A 22,165-nucleotide genomic window follows, 5' to 3' on the forward strand; every position below is an offset into this window, starting at 1 on the left:
ACGTTTACACCGTGCACACAGCCGTTGGAAATTGCTTGATGACAGACAAATTGCTCCCTGAGCCCCCAGTCAATGTTATCTGCACAGTACAACCACGTCACTCGAATCAACTTGTGTATCTATTGCTGAGATCAGAACTTCTGTCCAGCTGTCTATTTGTTTTTTTTCTCTCTATACACGAATTACGAGCAAAAAAGATCAAATTGCAAAAAAAATTACGTACGTTTGACACGGGCTCCGAATCTCCATGGAAACGCAACAAGCACGAAAGTGTTCGTTGCCCGAGGCGTTTTCTTTTCAAAGTTCTCGGGTTTTGTTGTCAGAATAATGATGTCAGGATTGAGTTGGAACCACTGCATATATTAAGTTTTGAAGGACTAATGGTTCCCTTCCCAGAGCAGTGGCTGTGTGTTGGTTCGTTAGCTAAATTGAAACAAAATTCTACACATTCTAAAAGCGAAAAAAAATAAACGCGAGTTCTGAATGGTATCCAGCAGCCTGCAGTAATATTCTGACATTTGCAAGCGTTTACGTAAATTCCAGCGCCGACTGGAGGGAACACAATGACAGGAATGTCCCAGACTCTGGGCGATTTTTGATATATTTAAGGAACAAAAACACAGCGAGAGAGAGATCCCGCCAGGATTTTTAACTCCACCGTTTTACTTTCGCTTCCAAATCTTTCAAACTTCAAAACACTTGCCCGAGAGAGCTCAGTGTACAGTCTGTCCCGTTTGGTTCTAATTGACTCATTCTAAATTCAGTTTTAAGGATGGGTGACACATAAAGCGGGATCTGCTATTAACGTATGAGATTGTAACAAAAAGTGTGTAGCCAGGATTTTGTTTCTAAAACTGAATTATGTAATGGTTCACAATACTCTCATTCCGGTTTCTGTTTAGAACGATGTTAGAAGTATATAGCATTGTGCCTAAATTACACCGCATTTAACCACATCCATTCATTGTAGCCTTTTATATATATATATGAACTTTAAATCTTCCTCTAAATCAAATAAGGAGCCGCTAGAGGCATTCACAACTTAACAAAGGGCGGAAGCAAATGTTAACGAAACGAGAGGAAAATGAGAAGCAGTGGGGAAAATAAATAGCGTGTCCCAGAGGAGGTAATCGGGCAGGGAGAGGCCGACAACGGGCTGCTATCTCAGAGAAATGAGGAGGACTCAGAACACATGCACGGGATTAAGGAGACTGAGTGGTATTCTGGAAGGAAATAGCGACAGTTGAAACAGCAATAAAACCAGAAATAGAGAGGAGACTTTGAAGCGGCAGTATGTCGGATGTTTGTGAAAATGAATAGTAAATATTGAAAAATCGCACCAAGGAGCGGAGGATCCCCCCGCTTCAGTCGCTTTCGCCTGCAGCGGAGATGGGAAATAAATGAGCTCCGCTCTGTGAACTCTCCCCACCGTCAGCCTGGCGCGAACCCTCATAGACCCGCATCACCCACACTGCAGGCGGCCGAGGAGGACAAGGGACGGGTTTGCTGGTAAAATCCAAGCAATTGCATCGTTATTCCTCGGTCTAGCTCATCCGAAGCGGCCTTCACCCCTAGTGAACCGTGCAATGACAACAATTGGGGATCGCATCAAGGCCGTCAGCAAGTGTTGGCAGAACTAAGAGAGAGAGAGAGAGAGAAATATGAGTTTGGAAAACTGCTCCACGCCACCCGATTCGGCATTGACACCACGGGCCAATCCGGTTTTATTTTCCCATCTTAATTCCCTTGCCTGGAAGAGGTCCGAGAATTCCCCAGGCTCCCAGATGCCTGTGGTGAGCATACTTGGATCCACAGCTGTGAAAATACGGCTTTTAAGTTGTAAATTGTTTGTAAAATCAAAGGCAGAAGGACTCACAGTGTCTCAAATGTTTTTTTTTTTAAATGGATGAACTCTAACTCCTTCAACTTGCTCAATAACAACTCCAGCTGTGGGGTGAAGGAGCAGTTTTTGGTTCAGTCATTGAGCGCTTCCCTGCCCTGGTTACCCGCTCTGGAGAAATGATGGAATGTTTCGGAGGGACAGAGCCTCTCCTCGGTGGATTCTCGCCCGTTCACAAACAGAATGGAAAGTCCAGAGGTTTGTCCCGGATTGAGAGGGGTTCTGGTTGGAAGGAACCGGCGGAAAACAGTGAATGAACATACACTCACACACTTCGATAGCCATAGAATGGAAAGGTCCGAGGGAGTGCAGTAAATGCAGAGGGGACTGGGGTCGGGGAAGAGAGTCAGGACTTGACCGTGAGGCCCGAGTGCAGTCAGGAAAATGAAAGGCTCGGAGCTCCTAAAAGCTCAAAGCCCCGAGACAACACTGCTATCAGCCTGGTGACACTGGGAGCGGGGGCTCCGGGAAGCCATTCTGAGATGGGCGAGGGGGCTTCTGAACTTCAACAAAACAGGCTGCAGGAGTGGGAACTGGGTGGGTGATGAAGAGAGGGTTGGAGGCAATGAGATACGATCAGTGTTCGAGATGGCTGTTACACTGTTTTCAACTGCTCTTGCTTCCCCAAAACAGGCAATTCTTCCCAACTCCTTTCTGGCCTTTAGAAAGGTTTTTGTTTAGCTCTCGTTCCCTTTTCGTTCTTATGAAATATGATTTGATGTTATCTCTAACAAATAGACAGACCTTAGGTTTAGGGTAAAAGTTCGGCACAGCATCGTGGGCCGAAGGGCCTGTACTGCGCTGTACAGTTCTATGTTCTAATATGCTGTGCTGACAGGGCATACAAGATTTCAAAAACTAAAATTGCCGAAAAAACTCAGCAGGTCTGGCAGCATCTGTGGAGAGAAAGCGGAGTGAGTGAACGTTTCGGGTCCAGTGACCCATCGCAAGATTTCACAAGACAGCAAAGGGCGCCGTACCCCAATTGCTTTGAGAAATTGAGGGGATGGGTCGCAGCTCGCAGCTTTAGGAGTGGTTGGGATTGTCCTGTTTTTATTTTGGACCAGCTCCTGGTTGAATTATTGGCGGTGGAGTAGGTAAGGAAGGCCGCCAGCAGCATCCTTACTCTGCCCTTAGAGCACCCCCCTTCAGCCAGGGAGGTTAGTCGCCATCTTCCCCTCTTTGCTACAGGAAAGGGGAAAGGCAACCACACGGTGAGAGGAAGTGAAAGAGTAGGCCAGGCGGATATGGCACTCACGGAGAACTGCGAACACACTTTCACTTCTTCGAAATAAGCAGCAAACAGGCAGGGCCAGGGCAAACTTGTACGTTGACACAGGAACCTAGTGCAAGTGGCCTACAACAGACTGAGGGAAGAAGTCAACGCGTAGTCCTCTGTCTGATCCAAAACGATAAGCGAACACCGCTTCGACAGCAGGATCCCTATTACAGTCCCCTGGGTGGATGCTTTGCCCGACGAGCAGAGAGGGAAAAAAACTACGGACATTTCCGAGATGCTGGAGAATCTGAGCTAACAAGGTGTAGAGCAGGAAGAACACAGCAGGCCAAGCAGCAGCAGAGGAGCAGGAAGGCTGATGAAGAAGGGTCTTTCTGAAGAAGGGTCTAGGCCCGAAACATCAGCCTTCCTGCTCCTCTGATGCTGTTTGGCCTGCTGTGTTCATCCAGCTCCACACTTTGTTATTACGGACATTTCCCCTAATTTGCAACCAAGTCAGAGCGGATGATGTGAATTCCGTGCTTCCAGCGGGCAACGTTCGGTGCTGATCGTGCAATCTCGAACCGCGTTCGTACTTTTTCGAAGTGTTAGGTATGTCCACTCCGGTGGGATTTTCAAATGCACGTTGTTTCATTTCTCACCAGGTCACGGATTTTGAACATTACCCCCCTTCTGTCCCCCATACCTATTTATTTGTGTATAAACTGTATAGACACACAGGACAGCACTCGAGACACCCACAACAGAAAGGGCACCGTTTAACCTGCAGATCAGCAGTGTCAGTAAACACGTGTCTGGGTGACTCCCTGCGGCTTACGGTCAGGCAAGGGCTCGGGCCATCTCAATCCACAGCATTTTGCTTCAAATTATCCTTTTGAAAATGTAGCAGTGCTGAATTTCTATCGGGTCGATTGGGGTTTTCTGGTTGAGACTCGGTGCTGGTGGCAGATCAGGTTTGCTTTTCTCCGAAGTGCCTGAGCCAATACTAAACAGTCATGTAGATTCACGTCTGCGCCAAATACTCTCTCTATGACACACACACACACACACATTTCTGATTGAAAGCAGACCGCCTCTTCTCGATGAACACAGTGACAGAAGTGTGTCAGTCGCCATTTAATTAGATCAGGCCGCATCTTCCTTCTTAACTTAATTTGGGTATCTTCACCCTGAATACCCTGACCTTCATAAAACTCCATCAATCACCAGTTGTGAAACGTTCAATAGATCCAGCCCCAGTAGCTTGTTGGCTAATGCAGTTCCAGATTTGCAATACCTTTTGTTTTGTATAAACGGGTACGGCCGGGGAAAGGCAGGCGGAATTGTAAAGGACTGCAGTGCCAGAGGATGGATTTGGGCCCTGTCTCTCTACTTTATCAAGTGCCTCCCTATTCCACCTTTTATCGAACCTTAATAATTGACGTTTGCACATTGCTTTTAGCGTCCAGGATGAGAACATGCTTGGCTCCCCTCAAATGCGGCCCGTATAAATGTGTTGCCCGCAATTCCGCTACTTTGGGGTGCAGGAGGTGGGACAGGAATGCAGCAGTGCGACTATGTTGTGAAATTCACAAGGATGCGTTCAATTCCACTCACCTATTAGGCTGTCACAGTCATGTTCCCAAAAGGGGGAAGAGGGTCTTATGTCTTCGGCAGGAACGAAAAGTCAGACCTGGGCAATATTCTCCGAATATAACTTACTCGTATATGTCAAAATGTTAAGTATTTTCTTTAATTTTAGAGGGTAGAGGAAACATTGACCTGATTTTGATCCGTACAGTTGCAAGCACTGGTTGTAGGTGAGGATTTTCACCAGGGAAAATGCCTGTATAAATCCGCTTTGTGGTACAGATATCAAAACTATACCCCAGAGACGGGCCCAGGACTGTGGAAGATGAGAAGGCGATCGACAATTTAGGCGAGCAGTTGGTAAAGGAGGAACAGGCAAGCTTGAAGCAATCTCAGATTCTCTCGGGCGCCTGTTGCCAAAACGGGGACAGCATTCCCAAGACTCGTCATTTGAAGTCTGGCTACTAAATCACCTTGGACATTCTCGATCCCGGCCTCGCCAACACCAGGCATTGTCGGAGCGAGCAGTAGCGGTCTTTCTGAAATCGCGAACTCATTTTAAAATCGATTTCAGGCCAATGCACTGGAATATCATGGGCAGACATGACACACTGGCTTTCACTATATCGACTCTGATAATTTGTTCGAAAAGCAGCTAAAGAGTTCAACTCATTTTAACTGCGCGACTTGACTCCACGATTGGTATGAGGTGGGTGTGTTGGACACACGTCAGCGGGGATAGGGGTCCGAACTGACTGCACTTTCGCCCAGTCTATTCCGCGCAATTGGTTTGGTCAACTTCTTTTACAATAAGGCAGCTTAAATTTTAAGTCTGCATTAGCAGACCTGATTGCAACGTCATTTCACTAAAAGCACATTCCGATATCTCCCACAGCTAGCAGTTATGTGTTAAGATTAATCAGATTTGTTTTAATACGAGGGTTAATCTCCGGTAAATCGGGTACGGATTAATATGACAGTTTTGGCGGGGAGCTGTGAACGTGTTCTATAGAGATTTGCTTTCTGTTTTGGGGGGTACTCCTTGTCATCTGTTAGAGTCAGATTTGCCAATAGTTGACAGTCGACAACCTGACTGTCGATATAATTTTAAATATAGATCCTTGCTCACTGTCTGCCAGGAATATTCATTCATGTCTTTCAATGATTCTATTCTAAGATTGAGTGAGGGCATCAGGCTCAACTGTGATGCCCCAATTCGTCGAATTGTCCGCAAATGCTGACGTCTAAGATCACGCTTGAAAACAAAACGTTGGCATTTGACCCTTGGACAGCAGCATCAAAAACCGGGCCTTCCATTAAAAGGGGAAGTGGGCTATAACTGAGAAGCTGTACGCTTGACGACCCACTATCTGCACAGACTCTGATTATTCTGGGGGAGACATTAGCTGCCCCTCTCATCACCAGAAAGCCGGAATCCTCGGGACTCGAATTCCTTAAGATCATTTCAGCTCCTGACACAGAGAGAGAGCTGCTAACGAACAAAATAAAACCACATTGACAACAGGCACTTTGGCACCAAATAAAATCTGTTCCAAACATTTTCGGGGTGTTTCAACAGAATTAAACAATTTTGTAAATACCTGCACTCCATTTTCAGAACTGTTTAATATTCAATCGACTTGTCCATACCATGCGCAATCTTATCGTCTATATAAAAGAACTGTGATAAACATTGTTTCATTATAAGACTTGTGTAAGCTTCCCCTCAGCGTGTGGTACATTTAAACTGAACAGTTTAACTAACAATATCATTCAAAATTAAATGAACTTGTAATATAAGCCATCATCTTGGAACGACACAAAGGGATATTACTGAAGGAGTTTAAGGGGCTTACGTGAAATGTCTTAGTCACTGTTCTTAAGTGGTATTAACTCGTCTATTTAACAGCTCCAGCAAAACACTAGAAAGGATCTCACCATTTTGCTTTTGAACACAAGCGTGCTAAATATCCCACACAAGTTCAAGCCTAACGTAAAACGAGAAACCGTGACATTCATTCCCTGTGAGTTATTCCCAAATCAGTTCACTCATGGGAGAGAAATTATGCTGAATGATTCCTGGTCATTTCACTCTTTAAATTTATGGTGGTTTCCATAGGAAAAATAATAACCTTATCAGAGCTATATTGTGGACACCCTATTGTGACAATACCCTAACTTGAATATTGTCTGCGTCACATGAACAAACGCACATTTAACCCAACAGCAGCTGTTTTTAACATTAAATTCAGGAGGTCTAACATAAATTGACCTTCAATTTTTTTTTATTTCAAAAACAACGCAGGAGAGCTGGGCGAAAAGTGGAACGTTTCTTATCGGTGATTTTTTAAAATTTTGAGTTCTGCTGAATTGTCAAAACTGCTTGTGACTCAGTTGACCAGCTTGCGCGCAGTCAATGCAGAGGGAAGATTAGATATGTTCTAATCATACCTGTTCAGAGATGTTATTGCACATTTTGAGAAGATTTGTAGCTCAGGTTGGGGTTCTGGATGTGAGTTTGCTCGCTGAGGTGGAAGGTTAGTTTTCAGACGTTTCGTCACCATTCTAGGTAACATCATCAGTGAGCCTAACCCTAACCCAAGGAGACCTAACCAGATAAATAGAAAGCGGGGCATAACACCAGCGCTTCGTCGGAGGCTCACTGATGATGTTACCTAGAATGGTGACGAAACGTCTGAAAACTAACGTTGTTGCATATCTCTGGACCGGGGGAACCTGAACCTCCTGGATCCAGAAGGACGATTAATTCAATGCCGGTGGACTGGATTCACATGGAATTTTGCCAGCGAAATTCCCGCAATAATCCTGATTCTCATTAAGGTCAGTTTTACTCAAGCTTAAAAAGCGAGAGAGTTGTCTGCCATCCAGTTAAAAAAAATTCCTTCCGCCATTAAGCGAAGTTGTGCGTGGTACATGATCAAATCAAATTTGGGCGTATTTGCCTTGCACTGTTTTGCTTGCAACCAGACATAGAGCACAGAACATTAAAGCACAGCACAGGCCCTTCGGCCCATGATGTTGTGCCGACCTATTATCCGACTCTAAGATCAAACTACCCTACATTTTCCTATCGTCGACGTACCTATCCAAGAGTCGCTTAACTGTCCCCAATGTATCTGACTCAATTACCACCGCCGGCAGCGCATTCTACATGCCCATCACTCTCTGTATAAAGAACCTACCTCTGACACTCCGCTAGACTCTTCCTCCAATCACCTTAGAATTATGCCCCTTCATAATAATCATTTCCGCCCTGGGGAAAAGCTATGGCTATCCATTTATGCAGAGCTTACAGGGAAGAAGCTTTGCGTTAATAATTACATTGGAAACTATAGGTTGAAACCACTCCATATCTGCATCCAGGATTAATGTTGGCTGGTAGCCAGGAGCTGGCACTGGCTTGTTCATCATTGCTGTGTCTCTTACAGCTCACTGGTTCTTGAACCAAACACCTAGATAGCCTGGACAGACTAGTAACAGTAATACTGCCCAGGACATGTTTGTTCGGTAACGGGGGACACGACAGCTGCAGCATACGATCGTTTCCACACTTTATACAAAACAGAAAACAGGGCTTATTCTTTATCTTAACATTTCAGCAACAAAATCAAGGTAAAGAATCAGGCAGGTACCCCCAATAAACCGTAGGCCGCCTGCGCCTGTGGTGGCATCATTTATAATCGATCCCCACTCATTCCCACAACACCAGCTTTTATTTTATACGATAGGTCATTAATGGGAGTCAGTTTAAAGGCGATTAGGCATACCATCAGCTGCAAATGGAGGAAAATTCCGTTGATTAATGGCGAAATAAAGAAAACCCGCTGAATTCTGCAAACGCTCAGCGGTCAGGTAGTAGCTGTGGAGAAAACATACCATCAGGGTGAATTCCGCATGAGGATTTCAGAATGATTACCATTCTAGTTGAGAAATCGTGCTGAGCGAATTGACCAGATCCCAGTACTCTCTGACAGGATATTTCTTTCTGAGATAACTAGGGGTGGAGCTGGATGAACACAGCAGGCCAAGCAGCATCATAGGAGCAGGAAAGCTGAAGTTTCAGGCCTAGACACTTCTTCAGAAAATGAAAATGTTCAGATTCTCCAGCATTTGCCGTTCCTGCTATATCGGATATTTCTTTCGCCCTGTCGCGCCTTGACATTCTTAATCGTGTTATTGTCCATATCACCCACCTCCAGTTCAAATCTAGGCAACCAGCCCAAATCTGAAAACAAAGATGTCGGATTTTAATATTATACAAAAAAGGAAATGAGCCTCAACTTAACACACTTTTTCTCACTTAATTGGCACAGAGTTTCACTGCAAATGATTATTTCCTATTGGCTCCAAATGAGCAAACTTAAGTAAAAAGTTCATTCCTTCAGAGCAACCTTCACTTGTGCTGCACTGGTAGTGTTCCCCACGTCTGAGCCAGGAGGCCCAGGGTCAAGTCCTACTTGCTCGGGCAATGCGCCTGACAAGGTTGATTAGAAAATAAGTACTCTGCACTTGTTTGATTAGAAATTATTTTAACACATTGTGACACGCCTCAGCAGCAGCTGGGTTCAAATCCAAACGCCACTGCTGTGTCAAAAGCAACCTCACACTGGACTTGTGCTCAGTGCTGAGAGTTCTTGGCATCTCCCAGATTTCCTACAATCCTCCTTTGCATCCTCATTCAGTTGGATGGACTAGACTAGTCAGATTCCATTCTTACCGACATGTCAATAGCCAAGGCTTCTCTTCCCACTGCTGTGCCATTACCTCTGGCATACCCCAAAGGTCTATCGATGATTCCCTCTTATTTCTCAGCCATAAGCTGCTCCTTCATGACACCATCTAAAAGCAGAGTGTAATTTTTACTTGTATGCTGATGAAACCCAGTTTTGCCTCGCCACTCCTCTTCTGACACCTGCACTGTTGCTAAATCCACAGACATCCATTCAGACACGCTTATCTGTCATCCAGTACTGGCTGAGCAGCGAATCCCTAAAGTTGAGTTTTGGGAAGACACAGACATTCTGCTTGGTTCCACCTCCAAATTTCATATCGGAGCTATCAACTCGTTTCTCCCAAACAGCTGGCTGAGGCTGGATCAGACTGTAAACAAATTTGTCAGAGATTCATCAAGTCAATCGCATATTTGCACCTTTACTAAGACAACCTGTTCCTACCTGTATATTATTCCCTGACTCTGGTCCTGCCTTACCCATCTGGTGTTTTATAGACACTCAGATAGGCCTTTGCCTATTGAGTTGACTACACTTTGCAAACCTCCCACATTCTCCCCTCCATAAACATGACCTCAGCCAAAATACTGCTGGTAGGGTTTAATTTTCATGTATCCCACAGATTACTGACAATGTTTATTTCCTGTTAAGCAGCACCTCAACTTTAAAGATCTATTCTTGTTTCCAAATTTCTCTATGGTCTCTCTCCTTTCTCTCTCTGCAGTCATCTCCAGTGCACAGCTCCTTGAGATAACAGTGTTTTTCTATTTCTGTTCTCTTGAGGACCCCCAATTGTAATTGCTCCATCACTGGCATCTCTGCCATCTGGTCATTGTGCTCTGAACTCCTGAACTGTGCCCTTACACCTGTCTGCCTCTCTACCTTTCTTTCCCCCCTTCAAACTTGTTTCCTTAAGCAAGCTCTTGATCACCTGCCCTAATATCTCCTCATGTAGCCCAGTGCCAAATGTTGCTTTAAAAGGCTCCTGAGAAGCATCTGGGATGCTTTACCTTGTGAAGGTAATTATATAAACATGAAAACCAAAAGAACTGCCGATGCTGTAAATCAGGAACAAAATCAAAGTAGCTGGTAAAGCTTAGCAGGTCTGGCAGCATCTGTGAAGGAGAAAACAAGTTAATGTTTCGGGTCTGGTGATCCTTCCTCAGAACCGTCTGGCAGACCTGCTGAGCTTTTCCAGCAACTTTGTTTTTGTGATATAAACATGAGTTGTGCATGTGCACACAGGGTTTGCATCCCACAGCAGGGGATTGAAGCTAATGGACTAGGTCAGCAGCCAGTACTGGAGAGGGGTGAGGTAGTGGGGGGTATAGAGTGGAGGGTGGTGAGGTATTTAATCTCTTTATCACGTTCCACCATTCAAAGAGATAAGGAGCAACCAGCACCTCAATTTCATTCCATTTCAGCTCTACGTTCTTTGTTACCCTTATCTATTTGAAACCGCAGATTTGAAACCTTTGGGCTTTGGGAATGTTTGGGAGGAGGGAGGGTGGTACTGTAGGTTGGGAGATATTCCAGCTTAATTCATCCAATTTCCTTTCCAAATAACCTAGCTCTTAATTTTAGCCTGCTCCTTCATCCTGGATTCTCCCACACCAGATGAGAGTATTTGTTTGCATGTATTCTGTTAAGTAACATTACATTGCTGTTGGGACTTGAATGGAGGGAGGTATTGAACCTACTCACATAATTGACATGTAAAGTATAGATCCCACAATGTCGCTCAAAGAAGACCAGGGTCTTCCCCTGATGCAGTGACAAACATTCCTGCTCCAAATAACGGCACCAAAATAAACCGGATGTAATTCTTGGTTACAGGGGTTGCACATTTGTTGTATTTGCCTAACTCGGAACAGATATTGCACATTAAAAGGAAATCATCATATGAAAAGCTCTGAAGCATCTTGATGCTTTGGATAAGGTACTATTCAAATGCAAATGTTATCATTGTAGCTGAGCATGGCACACTTGAAAATTTCATTGCTAGAGGATTAGAATTCTGAAGAAACCTCAGCCCACAAGCAATAACTTTTGTGGGCAACTAACAGCACAGTGTAAAATTGCACAGGGTAACAGGAAACTAAATATAGGTACATTAACACTGAGGTGAGAAGCAGAGAGAATTTGACACTGTATTATTTTTGAAGCAGATATTTTCTGGAATTGTCAAAGAGATAATTTATTCCTTTTAACCTAAATATAAAATACATTAAATATGCAGTAGTTATGTTATGCAAATAGAACTGATTTCCTTTTAAATAAATAACACATTTTCTAACAACTTGGGTTCACTTTATCAGGATTATAAAGCATCAAAATCCTGCTCTCTGTGGTTGAAAGATAAGAATTGTAATAATTCAATCGTTTAAACTCACATTTGGGACGCATTTGGGCTTTGAAGATATTGATTTTTTTTGTGTTAGATTGATATCTCGTACTCGTGCTTGTGCTTGAAAATGACTGTTACATCAGTCCTGTAAAACTAGATCTAGAATCTCTTTGACAAGGAGGGACCAGCAGAACTACACTCACGATGTCGGAATGGGTGTATGTGAGAGACAGTGATGTCCTTGTGAAATGTTCATGAGTGTCTCAAATGATGAACTGCCTTCCAATATGATTTCCATTAAGAGAACTACACATGGGTAATAGATGACTGGCAGTGAGTTACAAGGCAGTAATTCAACCCAATGGTTCCTATGGATATCATAAACCTCATGATTAAATTAACGCCTCAAACTCACTGCCAGATATTTTGCATGTGTTCTCTTTTATAGATGAATGATTATTTTAAAAATCATGTGCTGTATTTTGCATTTTCACACTTTTCCTGGCAGGCTTGATCCTGAATGCCTTATCTGAAAGAGTGACAAAGAGGATAAAATACCATCCAATGCCTTTTGGTACATTTAACCAGTTTTTGTCTCTCCAACTAACAGACAGGAAATTCAAGTAATACAATATATGCGCATAATGCAAAATTTAATTCTATGTAGCACCTGATTAGGAAATGCAGCTTTTGGAATGATTTCATGATGTGATCAACTTATGCACAAGGGCTATATTGAGAAATTGTTGTTTCTATCTGTACACATCTTTAGCCTAATTCAGTTGAATCTATTTTGCTTGCTTCAAGGCTTTTTTTAATATTTAAATTCTAGATCAGGTCCTATGGATTACAAAGATCTCTTTAAACTGCTCAGTCTGTTGGGCACCTCTGAAAATACATTTTGCTGACTGGTCACATATAGTGCACAAGTCCATGTAAGAAATCTTAGACATAATTCAGATATTGTGCGTGGTGCATGTGTATAGACTATTACAGTAAATTTCTCAACATCCTAGAGGAGTATAGGGCTGCTCTCTCATTACAGAGGCATTGGTGGTGTGTTCAAACTGACAGTCACGATGCCTCAGGTGAGGGGTGAGGTTGAGAAGGTAGGACTTTCATGGTAACCTCAGCCAGGGTGGGAATTGAACTGATAACTGCTCAATTGGCTAAGCAGCTACTTTCAGACAGCATATGATGCAAGTTGAATTCCCACACTGATGATCTGAGCAAAATAATTATGTGCAGCAAGTGGAAATGAGGGCGGGAAAATCTGGTTGGTGCGGTAGGGAAACAAAACAATGTGCAAACAAGAATTCACCAAAAAGGCAAAGTGACCTCATGGAGGGGAGAGGGGAGACAGAATAGGTTGGACTTGGGAAACATTTCCTGGTATTTGCACAACATTGGTTTGTATTGGTACTTTTCATAAAACTCCAAAGCCATGTTCGTAATTCTGTGAACAGGATTCAGCCTTTTGAACACAGGAAAGAGACAGATAGATATTCCACTGAAACTTCCATCGGTCATTATGCACAAAGATCTGATTCAATCATATGCAAATCCATAGTTTCTTCATCCAGCTTCTGGAATAAATTTCCAGGTAACTTCTAAAGACCCACCAGAGCTTTCTTAATTTTAATTCTGTTTAAAATAGTTGAAAATATTTGCCTCAGTGGTGACCAAATGCTCTTCGATTGCCTTAGTTCTTTGAAGCATATAGCTTTACAAGTTTGCATACAGATTAGGTAATTATATGATAATTATACATTGTGCAGGTTCTGGATCACCAGCATAAACTTGCGCAGTTGTTGATTTAGTTTGGTTCTCAAAAAAACTTGCAATCTTTAATATTAATAGCATTTAGAAGAGCTCCTCTCCATCTGTCTTCTCCACTATCCATCTTCCATCTGCCTCCCCGTCTCTCCCCATTTATTCCAGTTCCCTCTCCCCCTCCCCCTTTTCTGATGAGGGGTCTAGGCCCGAAATGTCAGCTTTTGTGCTCCTGAGATGCTGCTTGGCCTGCTGTGTTCATCCAGCTCTGCAGTCTGTTATCTTAGAAAAACTTCCTTTTACTTCTGGTTTGAAAAGTACCCACATTGCAATTCACCTGCTAATTGCTAATAAGTTCTTATTTAAATCTCTAATTCATTTCTAGTGAGGCAAGTCTGTGGTTCTAATTCTCAAAGTAAAGAAACAGGAAAATGAATAAAATCACACTGACACAGGTTGCACAGCATGATTGTGAGGTTGGTGTTTAAATATTTCGATGGAAGTAAAATGGCATTTTCTTTCTACTCTGATCTGACGCCAAGTACAGTAAAAGAAGCCAGTTACATCCCCAAACTAACTTCTCATGCCCCAAAGATTAGGAACAAATTCACTTTAAAAAGAGAGAAAAGGAGCGTCTGACTTGATTCTTAAGGGGCTTGAAGGATTAAAGCAGAGAGGATGTTTCCCCTCATGAGAGGGTCTAGAGCCAAAGGACATAGTCTCAGAATAAAGAGTCACCAAATTAAAACTGAATGAGAAGGCTGGAATGGCTGAATGGCCTTCTCCTGCTCCTGTATCTTATGATCTTATTTCTGAATCAAGGAGTCTTCCTTTAATGACTACAGCAAGTATAATCTCCATTTCATGTGGAGTTGTCCTTTTAAGGAGTGGGCCAATAAGCATCTTTTGTTAAAATTTAATTAAAAACAATGAGGATTGTTTCATCTTCCTTTTTTTTAATTTCGGGAGTGGTTGCTGAACAATTCAGGAGAGGTGGATTGCTGCACCAAGTGATATAAAAATCACATTTATGAATACATTTATATAACCTTTACAGGCAATGATGAGAGCAATTCCAGTCAGCCCCTTCCACGATCCAATAATGCACCTCTCCCCAGCAGCATTTAGAGAAACTGATGGGGCCATTAGTGAATGAAAGATGTTTGCCATACCAAAGTAATATTAAATGGTGTGTTACAGAAACGTTAAGACCATAAGTAATAGGAACAAGAATAGGCTGTTTGGCTTCTCAAGCCTGCTCTGCCATTCAATAGGTATTGAATTTCCTGCATTTTCCACATAACTCTACTGATCAAGGATCCATTTGTCTCAGCGTTAAACTAGTGTTCTGCCAAAACAGCTGTATATGGCAAGGAGTTCCAAAGACTCACAACCCTCTAAGTGAAGAAATTCCTCCTCATCTCAGTCTTAAATTGGCACCCCTTTAATCTGAGACTATGCCCTCTGGTCATAGACTCTCCCATGAAGGGAAAACATCCTCTCAGCATTTATCCTGTCAAGCCCTTAAGTGTTTCGATGAGATCTCCTTTCATTTTTCAAAACTCCAGCAAGTAGAGTTCCAAACTGTTTACCCTTTGCTCGTAAGACAATCCCTCCATACTACAGATCATCCTAGAGAAACTTCTCATGAAATGATATCTTCACTTAAATAAGGGGACTATAACTGCTCAGAGTACTCCAGGTATAGTCTCACCAGCATGTTATACAGTTGCATTAAAACTTCCCTACTCTTCTACTCCAAACCACTTGAAATAAAGGCCAACATTACATTATTAACTTAAAGCCAAACCACCTCTATTGCTACAAGAGATAACAAGGTGGAGAGCTGGATGAACACAGCAGGCCAAGCAGCATCAGAGGAGCAGGACAGCTGACGTTTCGGGCCTAGACAAGGGTCTGAAGGAGGATCTAGGCCCAAAATGTCAGCTCCCCTGCTCTTCTGATGCTGCTTGGCCTGCTGTGTTCATCCAGCTCTCCAGCGTCTGCAGTTCCTACTATCTGTAGTGCTACAAGATTGGCTTCATGAGACCATTTTGCCGATAGAGTTGGTCAAATGCTCATTATATAAAGAATAAAATCTTTGTTCTTGTGTTCTTGTCAAACTACCTTTAAACAAAAAAACTCCATATTTCTTTCAAAATACAGACAACAATGCTGCTATGTTAATTATAAATATGTTTTGGTGTATTAAGTTTTTTGTCTGCAAATGCAATGACGGAAATCTTGTTGAAATAAATGACTGCATTACAAGACCCTGCTCCCCACTAAAGAGTCAAAACCTTACCTGTAAGTGAGTGGCCTTTCAGATAGAGCTGCCTTAATTCAAGAGGCCACCATTTTTTTCAGACGAAGTGACAATGTTGTAAATAGATAGGGTCACTTGATCTGAAACGTTAACTTTGGTTTCTGTATACAGATGCTGCCAGACCTGCTTAGTTTTTCCAGCAAATTCTGTTTTTGTTTTGAATAGATGGTACTGGAATGGCCTCTTCAACCTGATAAATGTGAGACTGTAAGGAACACAGGGTCCGAAAACTTTTATTCCTCATAGACCTTTCCCTGAAGGACGGTATCTTCCTCAGAATCTCTGACAAATTCATTTCTCGTGCATTGGGCGAACGGCTTCAGAAGAACAATTTATCATTCGTATGGTGATATGAAGTGTTACAGTTTGATTTTTATCGTCTCACCGTTACAAGACACGGAGAAAATAAACGGCACCTTTGAAGAGCTTGCCGCTTACTATCAGGCATATCTACGGTATTCAAAAAGCTGCTTCGCTTCGCACTTGCTTTTTGTTATCATCCACTTCCATCAAAAGAGCCGTTCGTGTTGTAAACTGCTGTTTGTTTAAACACACAATCTGTCAATTTCCAGAGTAATTCCAAGTCTTATTGGCCTTGGAAATAATATCGTGGGATGACAGAATGTGAACGCGTTAAATGCATTCACTTTTGTTGGCTGTTTGTCGTTAATTTGCAAATTAACGCCTTCTTCAAAGCGACAGACGGAAGAACTTCGGCTGAATTTGTTAAAAAAAAATCTTATGTAACCCCGTAGCAATGACGTTTCTTGCCTTTCTTTCGCAATTACACGGTGCCTTCCCTTTGTAAAATCCCAATCGGCAGGGCCAATTGTAGAGGAACTAATGCTCTGATTCTCCCATTTTGTAAAACATAGCAGCATTTTTTAACCCTGACGTATTTAAAGAAAGCTTCCAGATAAAAAAAAATTGTTTTAATTGCTCTCTGTGAGCACTTGGTGCAGACCCGAGAAGACACAACCGCCCATGGCTTAATGGAATTTCAGGTGGATGCGCTGCCTGGATGAATCCTGCCTTTAAACTGAAACATGTCCCGTACTACACTTGATATAAGGGTTTCCCTTCCCAAATGGACATTGCCCCGCCTCACTTGTAACACCAGACTTAATATACAGTAGCCGCGCAGTCCATTTACACTATTCGATACAATTAAGAACCAACGCCTATTGCATTGACAGCTGACCTGACAAGTTTCTTCCCCTCCGTCTACTGGCTTGCGCATGAGAAACGCCAAGGAGTTGGAGAGAGATTAACATCCCCCCCAGGTAGATCAAAAAGAAAGTTTCGCCCTGAAAGCGACTCTCCACTTTCATTACTGTAGTAATACTGTACTACTTCTTTGGAGTACTGCTATTGAGCAAGCAATGATGAAGAACTCTGTTTCAGTTCTTCCTTTGTGAATGTGCAAGTCCCACATTGAGGAGAAGAATCAAGGTATTGTGTACTCCGTTCATTCACTGCACAACATATTGCCCTCAGTTAATTGTCACTCGGAAACTATTAGTTGGTAATTGACAGTCAAGGTAGATTTATTAAGCATAAATCATGTTTGACTGCTTCGCCTGTTTAGCTTGAGAATTGGAGACAGTTGATGAAGGGAGTGTGGTTAATACTGTGCACACAAACTCCAAATGGTGTTTGATATAGTCCCCTCATGAATTGTTAGCAAAAGTGAAGACTCTAGGAGTGCAGAAGCAGTGACAATATAGATACAAACATCATTATGATTAAAATTCCAGACTGAAGGGAAATTTGCAGAGGAGCCTCCCATGTGATAGCATTGTTCCCTTTGCTCTTTTTGAGATATATTAATGACATGGAGTTGTGTATGAGAGGCACAACTTTGAAGGCTGCTGACAACGTGAGGTAGAAATGTCTTTCTGTGCTGTAAAAGTCTATAATTCTGTGATACAATTCCATAAAATCACTTTCTCTCCAATTTTGGCTTAAATGCAATTCCTTCTGCTGGGCTAAGTTAAAAATCTCAGTTTGCTGTGAGGGTCTGTGAAATCAGTTTGGGTTTGTTCAGTTGTTCCAAGAGGACCTGGGCTGACAGTACAACATTGAATTTAATACACTGACAGTTGGCATTAGATTGGCAATCTTACATGGAGGGGCCAGATAATGGCAGGTGAACATGAAGTATGAAGGTGAACATGAAGTTACGAGAAGTCACCCCCAGCCTACTTGTGACCTAGCTAGCTAACTCCTTGTTGATATATGGATCAGCCATAAAATTTTAGAATTGACGGTGATATTTTTGTGATGTTTGCCTGCCCACAAGACCCTGACATCTATGTGTGGTCCCAAACCAACCAACAGCAGATATCTGGGATAAGCACACCTATTAATTTTTAATTAAAAAAGTTACTGAATCATACAACAATTCATAATTTACAATTCAGAACTTCCTGATTAGTCACCATAGTCCTGCTTTTGAGAGAGATGATTGGGAGTTGTTTGACCTGAAGGTTACCATAACTTAGGCAAAGTGGGAAGTTCAGAGGAGGAGTGTTCATGATAACCTCAGCCACTGCAGGAACTGCACTTATGCTGTTTGGTATCAATCTGTATTGTAAACCAACCAGCCTCCCAAAAGTTGTGGCTGTACAGGAAATTGGTTAGGCCACTTTTGGAATTCTGCATTCAATCCGGGTCTCCCTTGCAAATGTTACTTGATATCACTGTAGACAGCTGCTTCTATTACTTTGCTGATGGTCATCAGAAGAGAGATGGAGTGATAATTGACGATGTCGAAATTGTCCTAGTTTCTTTTGTGAGCAGAATATTCCTGGGTCATTTTCTACATTTTCAGATAGATGTCAGTGTTGTACCTGTACTGCAACAGCTTACTTAGGCCTCAGATAGTTCTAGAGCATAATGTGGTCATGAGCAGGAGATTTTATTGCCTCTGTTTGAGCTAATGCCTCAAGATCTAGTGGGTGTGGAGTCATGCAATGCCCCCCAATGCCCCCACAGCAACCCCTCCGCCCAGTCCACCCTGTATGCTACTGCACTGCTGTGTCTGATGAATCCACCCTTCCAGAGGGCAGGCCATGCCCATGGATGGTGCTGATGGTGTTTGGGATGTGGTCATACTCATAGCAATGTCCCCTACAGACAATATTGCTTGAGTCGTGTGTGGTTCAGGTCTTCCAATTTTTGGCATATGCCCAGTACTTCTACACTCCATCGTTGCACACCCCAATATCTGGAATCCACCAAGCAACCATCCCTGGTCAACCCCTATTTCTCATCTACATGCTGTTCCTTGAACATTGTTTGAGAATACTGTGTCAGTTTCCAATCCATGGTGATGACACTGACCTCTGCATTACTTGAAACCTTATTGATCCCTCAGGTGTCTCTGATCTGTCATGCTGCTGCTGTTACAACTTGGCCAGATATTTCCTCCAGCTAAGTATTAATGAACCAATCACAGCCAGGCTTTCAGCTGCTATTACCGTAAACCCTGGAATCCCCTCCTAAATGCTGCCTTCTTCCTCACCTTTTCTCCACCTTTCAGAGGTAACTTCTGTAAAGAAAGATGTCGCTTTTTACGGAGTTCTCAGTAACCAGCCCCGTTATTTCCTCACGTGGCTTGTAGTAGCACTTGTTGGAAAACTACACTTTAGACTTGGAATATTTTACAACGATAAAGGTGACGTATAAATGCAAGTTTGTGCTGTTGTTGCCCAACACCCACAATATCAAAACAATGTCAACAAAGCGCTGGAGTCTGTGATACAGTAAAATAGCAGGATTGTGACCCACAATAAGCTGATTGGACAATAATGCTGTCCGCTTACAGTAACACTGGCATTCTGTGGCCAGATCCTTTGCTTTGTATAAATACAACATCATGTAAATATCCACAAGCTGTGCTCCTTGTAAAAAAATCTTCCATCTTACTGCCCACATTGATGAACAAATATAATTTTGCTGATAAATGGTCTGGATGAAGATTGTGATAAAGTGTACCTTTGAAAGGTAATTTGCTGGTGCTACGTCATCCTATTAATCAAGATCAAATAGTCATGGTCTTTGGAAGGTTATTGAAGGCCATTTGCGTCTGCGTTGCTGTGTTCATGTAGCAACTCAGTTTCTAATTCACAGACACAACTAGATTAGCAGTAAAATATTCCTTGGTTTAGGACTCTATGTCCTTTACATAATGTTTAGCATAAAAGGTTATTACTGGTGAATGGTGACTGTATTCTCTGGAGAGCTGGAGATAAAATGACCCAGGAAGAAATAGCACAACTTCGCAAATTAGCATAATTAGTAATTATCTTCTAATAGCCCCTCTTGGATTTAAAGTCTTGGCACTTGAATTTCTGTTTAAAGTTCAGTGAAGAAAAACAAATTTCACGCTGAAATGTCTCAATAACACAGCTGAGCTACTGGGGTAATCATCTGTTTTAGGCTTTTAAAAAAAGCTGGCCATACGAGAGAATTAAACTGTGTCTGTCTGCATGTGTATGTGTTTGAATTAGTGAATTAGATTTTATTGTCACATATACTCAAATACAGTGAAAAGTGTACAAAGTTACCATCCCTGGTGTCATCTTAGATAGAGGGGTACCTAGGTGCAAAATCTTAGGTATAAAGTGGAAAATAATTAAATAAGTTAAAAGTTCAACGTTACAGTCCTTTTTAAGCCCTTAGCTATGGGCCTGGATCTGAGATCTTCCACTCCTGATGCAGAGACCAGCACCAGCAGAATGCAGTGGACCAGCCTGAATATCCTTCGCCGTGCCACCACTTTGCCTCTACTGATGTTGTCACTGCCATGAGTCTGCATGATCTCAGCAATGCAGCCACCTCTGAGGCTTTAGGTCCCACACTGGGCCCACCTCGATTCCTTCCACCATCACTAGGGACAAACTGCATCAAACGTGCTGAACAGCTTGAAGCCACCAAGCTCTCCACATAAGCTAAGTAAGAAACAAAGCAGCGAAAGAAGAAAAGAAAGTTAAAGCAGACAGAGCAGAAGAGGTTCCAGGCAGGAGTCTGCAAACTGCGCTGCTATTCTGCCACCGTCTCCCAGTTATAGTGCCAGTGTTGGAGTCTGCCTTTGTTTCTGTTTGTCTGAGAAAAAGTGGAAGTACTGTTGAATGAAAACTAAAAATAAAAGCTTAAAAAGGACTGACAAAATGAACGCAAAAATTCGAGAGAACAGATATTTGACATTGAGATACATGAAGAGCAAGGCTGAAAGATAAACGAAGTGTGGAGCTGGATGAACACAGCAGGCCAAGCGGCATCTTAGGAGCACAAAAGTTGACGTTTCGCTTTTGTGCTCCTAAGATGCTGCTCAGCCTGCTGCGTTCATCCAGCTCCACACTTTGTTATCTCGGATTCTCCAGCATCTGCAGTTCCCATTATCTCAGAAAGATAAATGAGATGGGCAGAGAAGATGAGAAAAGTACTTAACAAGTAGCAAATAGAGAATTTAGAGGGAAGGGACCATGGAACAAAGAAATCATTGGAAACTTTAGTGACTCTTAATTTTGCAGTCAATGGTGAAAAACTGACAGTCACAATTCCTGCTGCTAACAGGTGTCCACAGAGATCTTATAGGCTTTTAGTTGGCAATTTATGGTAAATAGAGGATCTAGAGCTCTCCCCTCTGTAGTGGATCTGTTGTTTGTGTGGATATGCCATGCAAAAATGTGGTTAATTAACCATTCACATTGAAAAAAGACCACCAGAGTTGCTCACGGTAACTATGAAGTATAAATTAGAGCCTTGAGAGTAGATTTGTAGTTCGGGTTGTGGATATTGTGGTTCGTTGTTCCGCAGATGTCTCATTACCCAGCTGGGTAATATCATCATCAAAGCCAAGGCAAGCACAGGAATTCCTTGAAGCCTGGTACTCCCTGAAGAAAGCTATCAACAAACACATAGAACTCGACCCCACATGCACTCCATTGCAAAGGAAAACCGGAAGAGAGGCAATCCAGCTCAACGGAATCCAGAGTTTAAATACAATGTGGAAAACACAACGGCGCTTTATCAGAGGCTGCACTGATGATGTTACCCAGAAGGGTAATGAAACGTCTGCGGAACAACGAATCAGCTCGGTGAAGCAACCAACCGCAATATAAATTTGAGTATTCAGTTTGCATAGAGAAAAAGGAGAAATGACAAAAAAAAGGGAAGATTATGGTCTAGTGGTATTATTGCTGGACTGTTAATCCAGAGACGCAGGTAATGTTCTGGGGACCCTGGTTCAAGTTCC

General features: G+C 42.6%; 1 protein-coding gene across 2 annotated transcripts in view; it reads left to right on the top strand.

Moving 5' to 3' along the window:
• Positions 1 to 22,165, top strand: part of adarb2 (adenosine deaminase RNA specific B2 (inactive)) — a 723,544-nt gene that overhangs the window by 1,318 nt on the left and 700,061 nt on the right. The gene's annotated exons all lie outside the window — the stretch shown is intronic.

Source organism: Stegostoma tigrinum, chromosome 2, assembly GCF_030684315.1.
Source record: "Stegostoma tigrinum isolate sSteTig4 chromosome 2, sSteTig4.hap1, whole genome shotgun sequence".
NCBI lineage: Eukaryota > Metazoa > Chordata > Chondrichthyes > Orectolobiformes > Stegostomatidae > Stegostoma > Stegostoma tigrinum.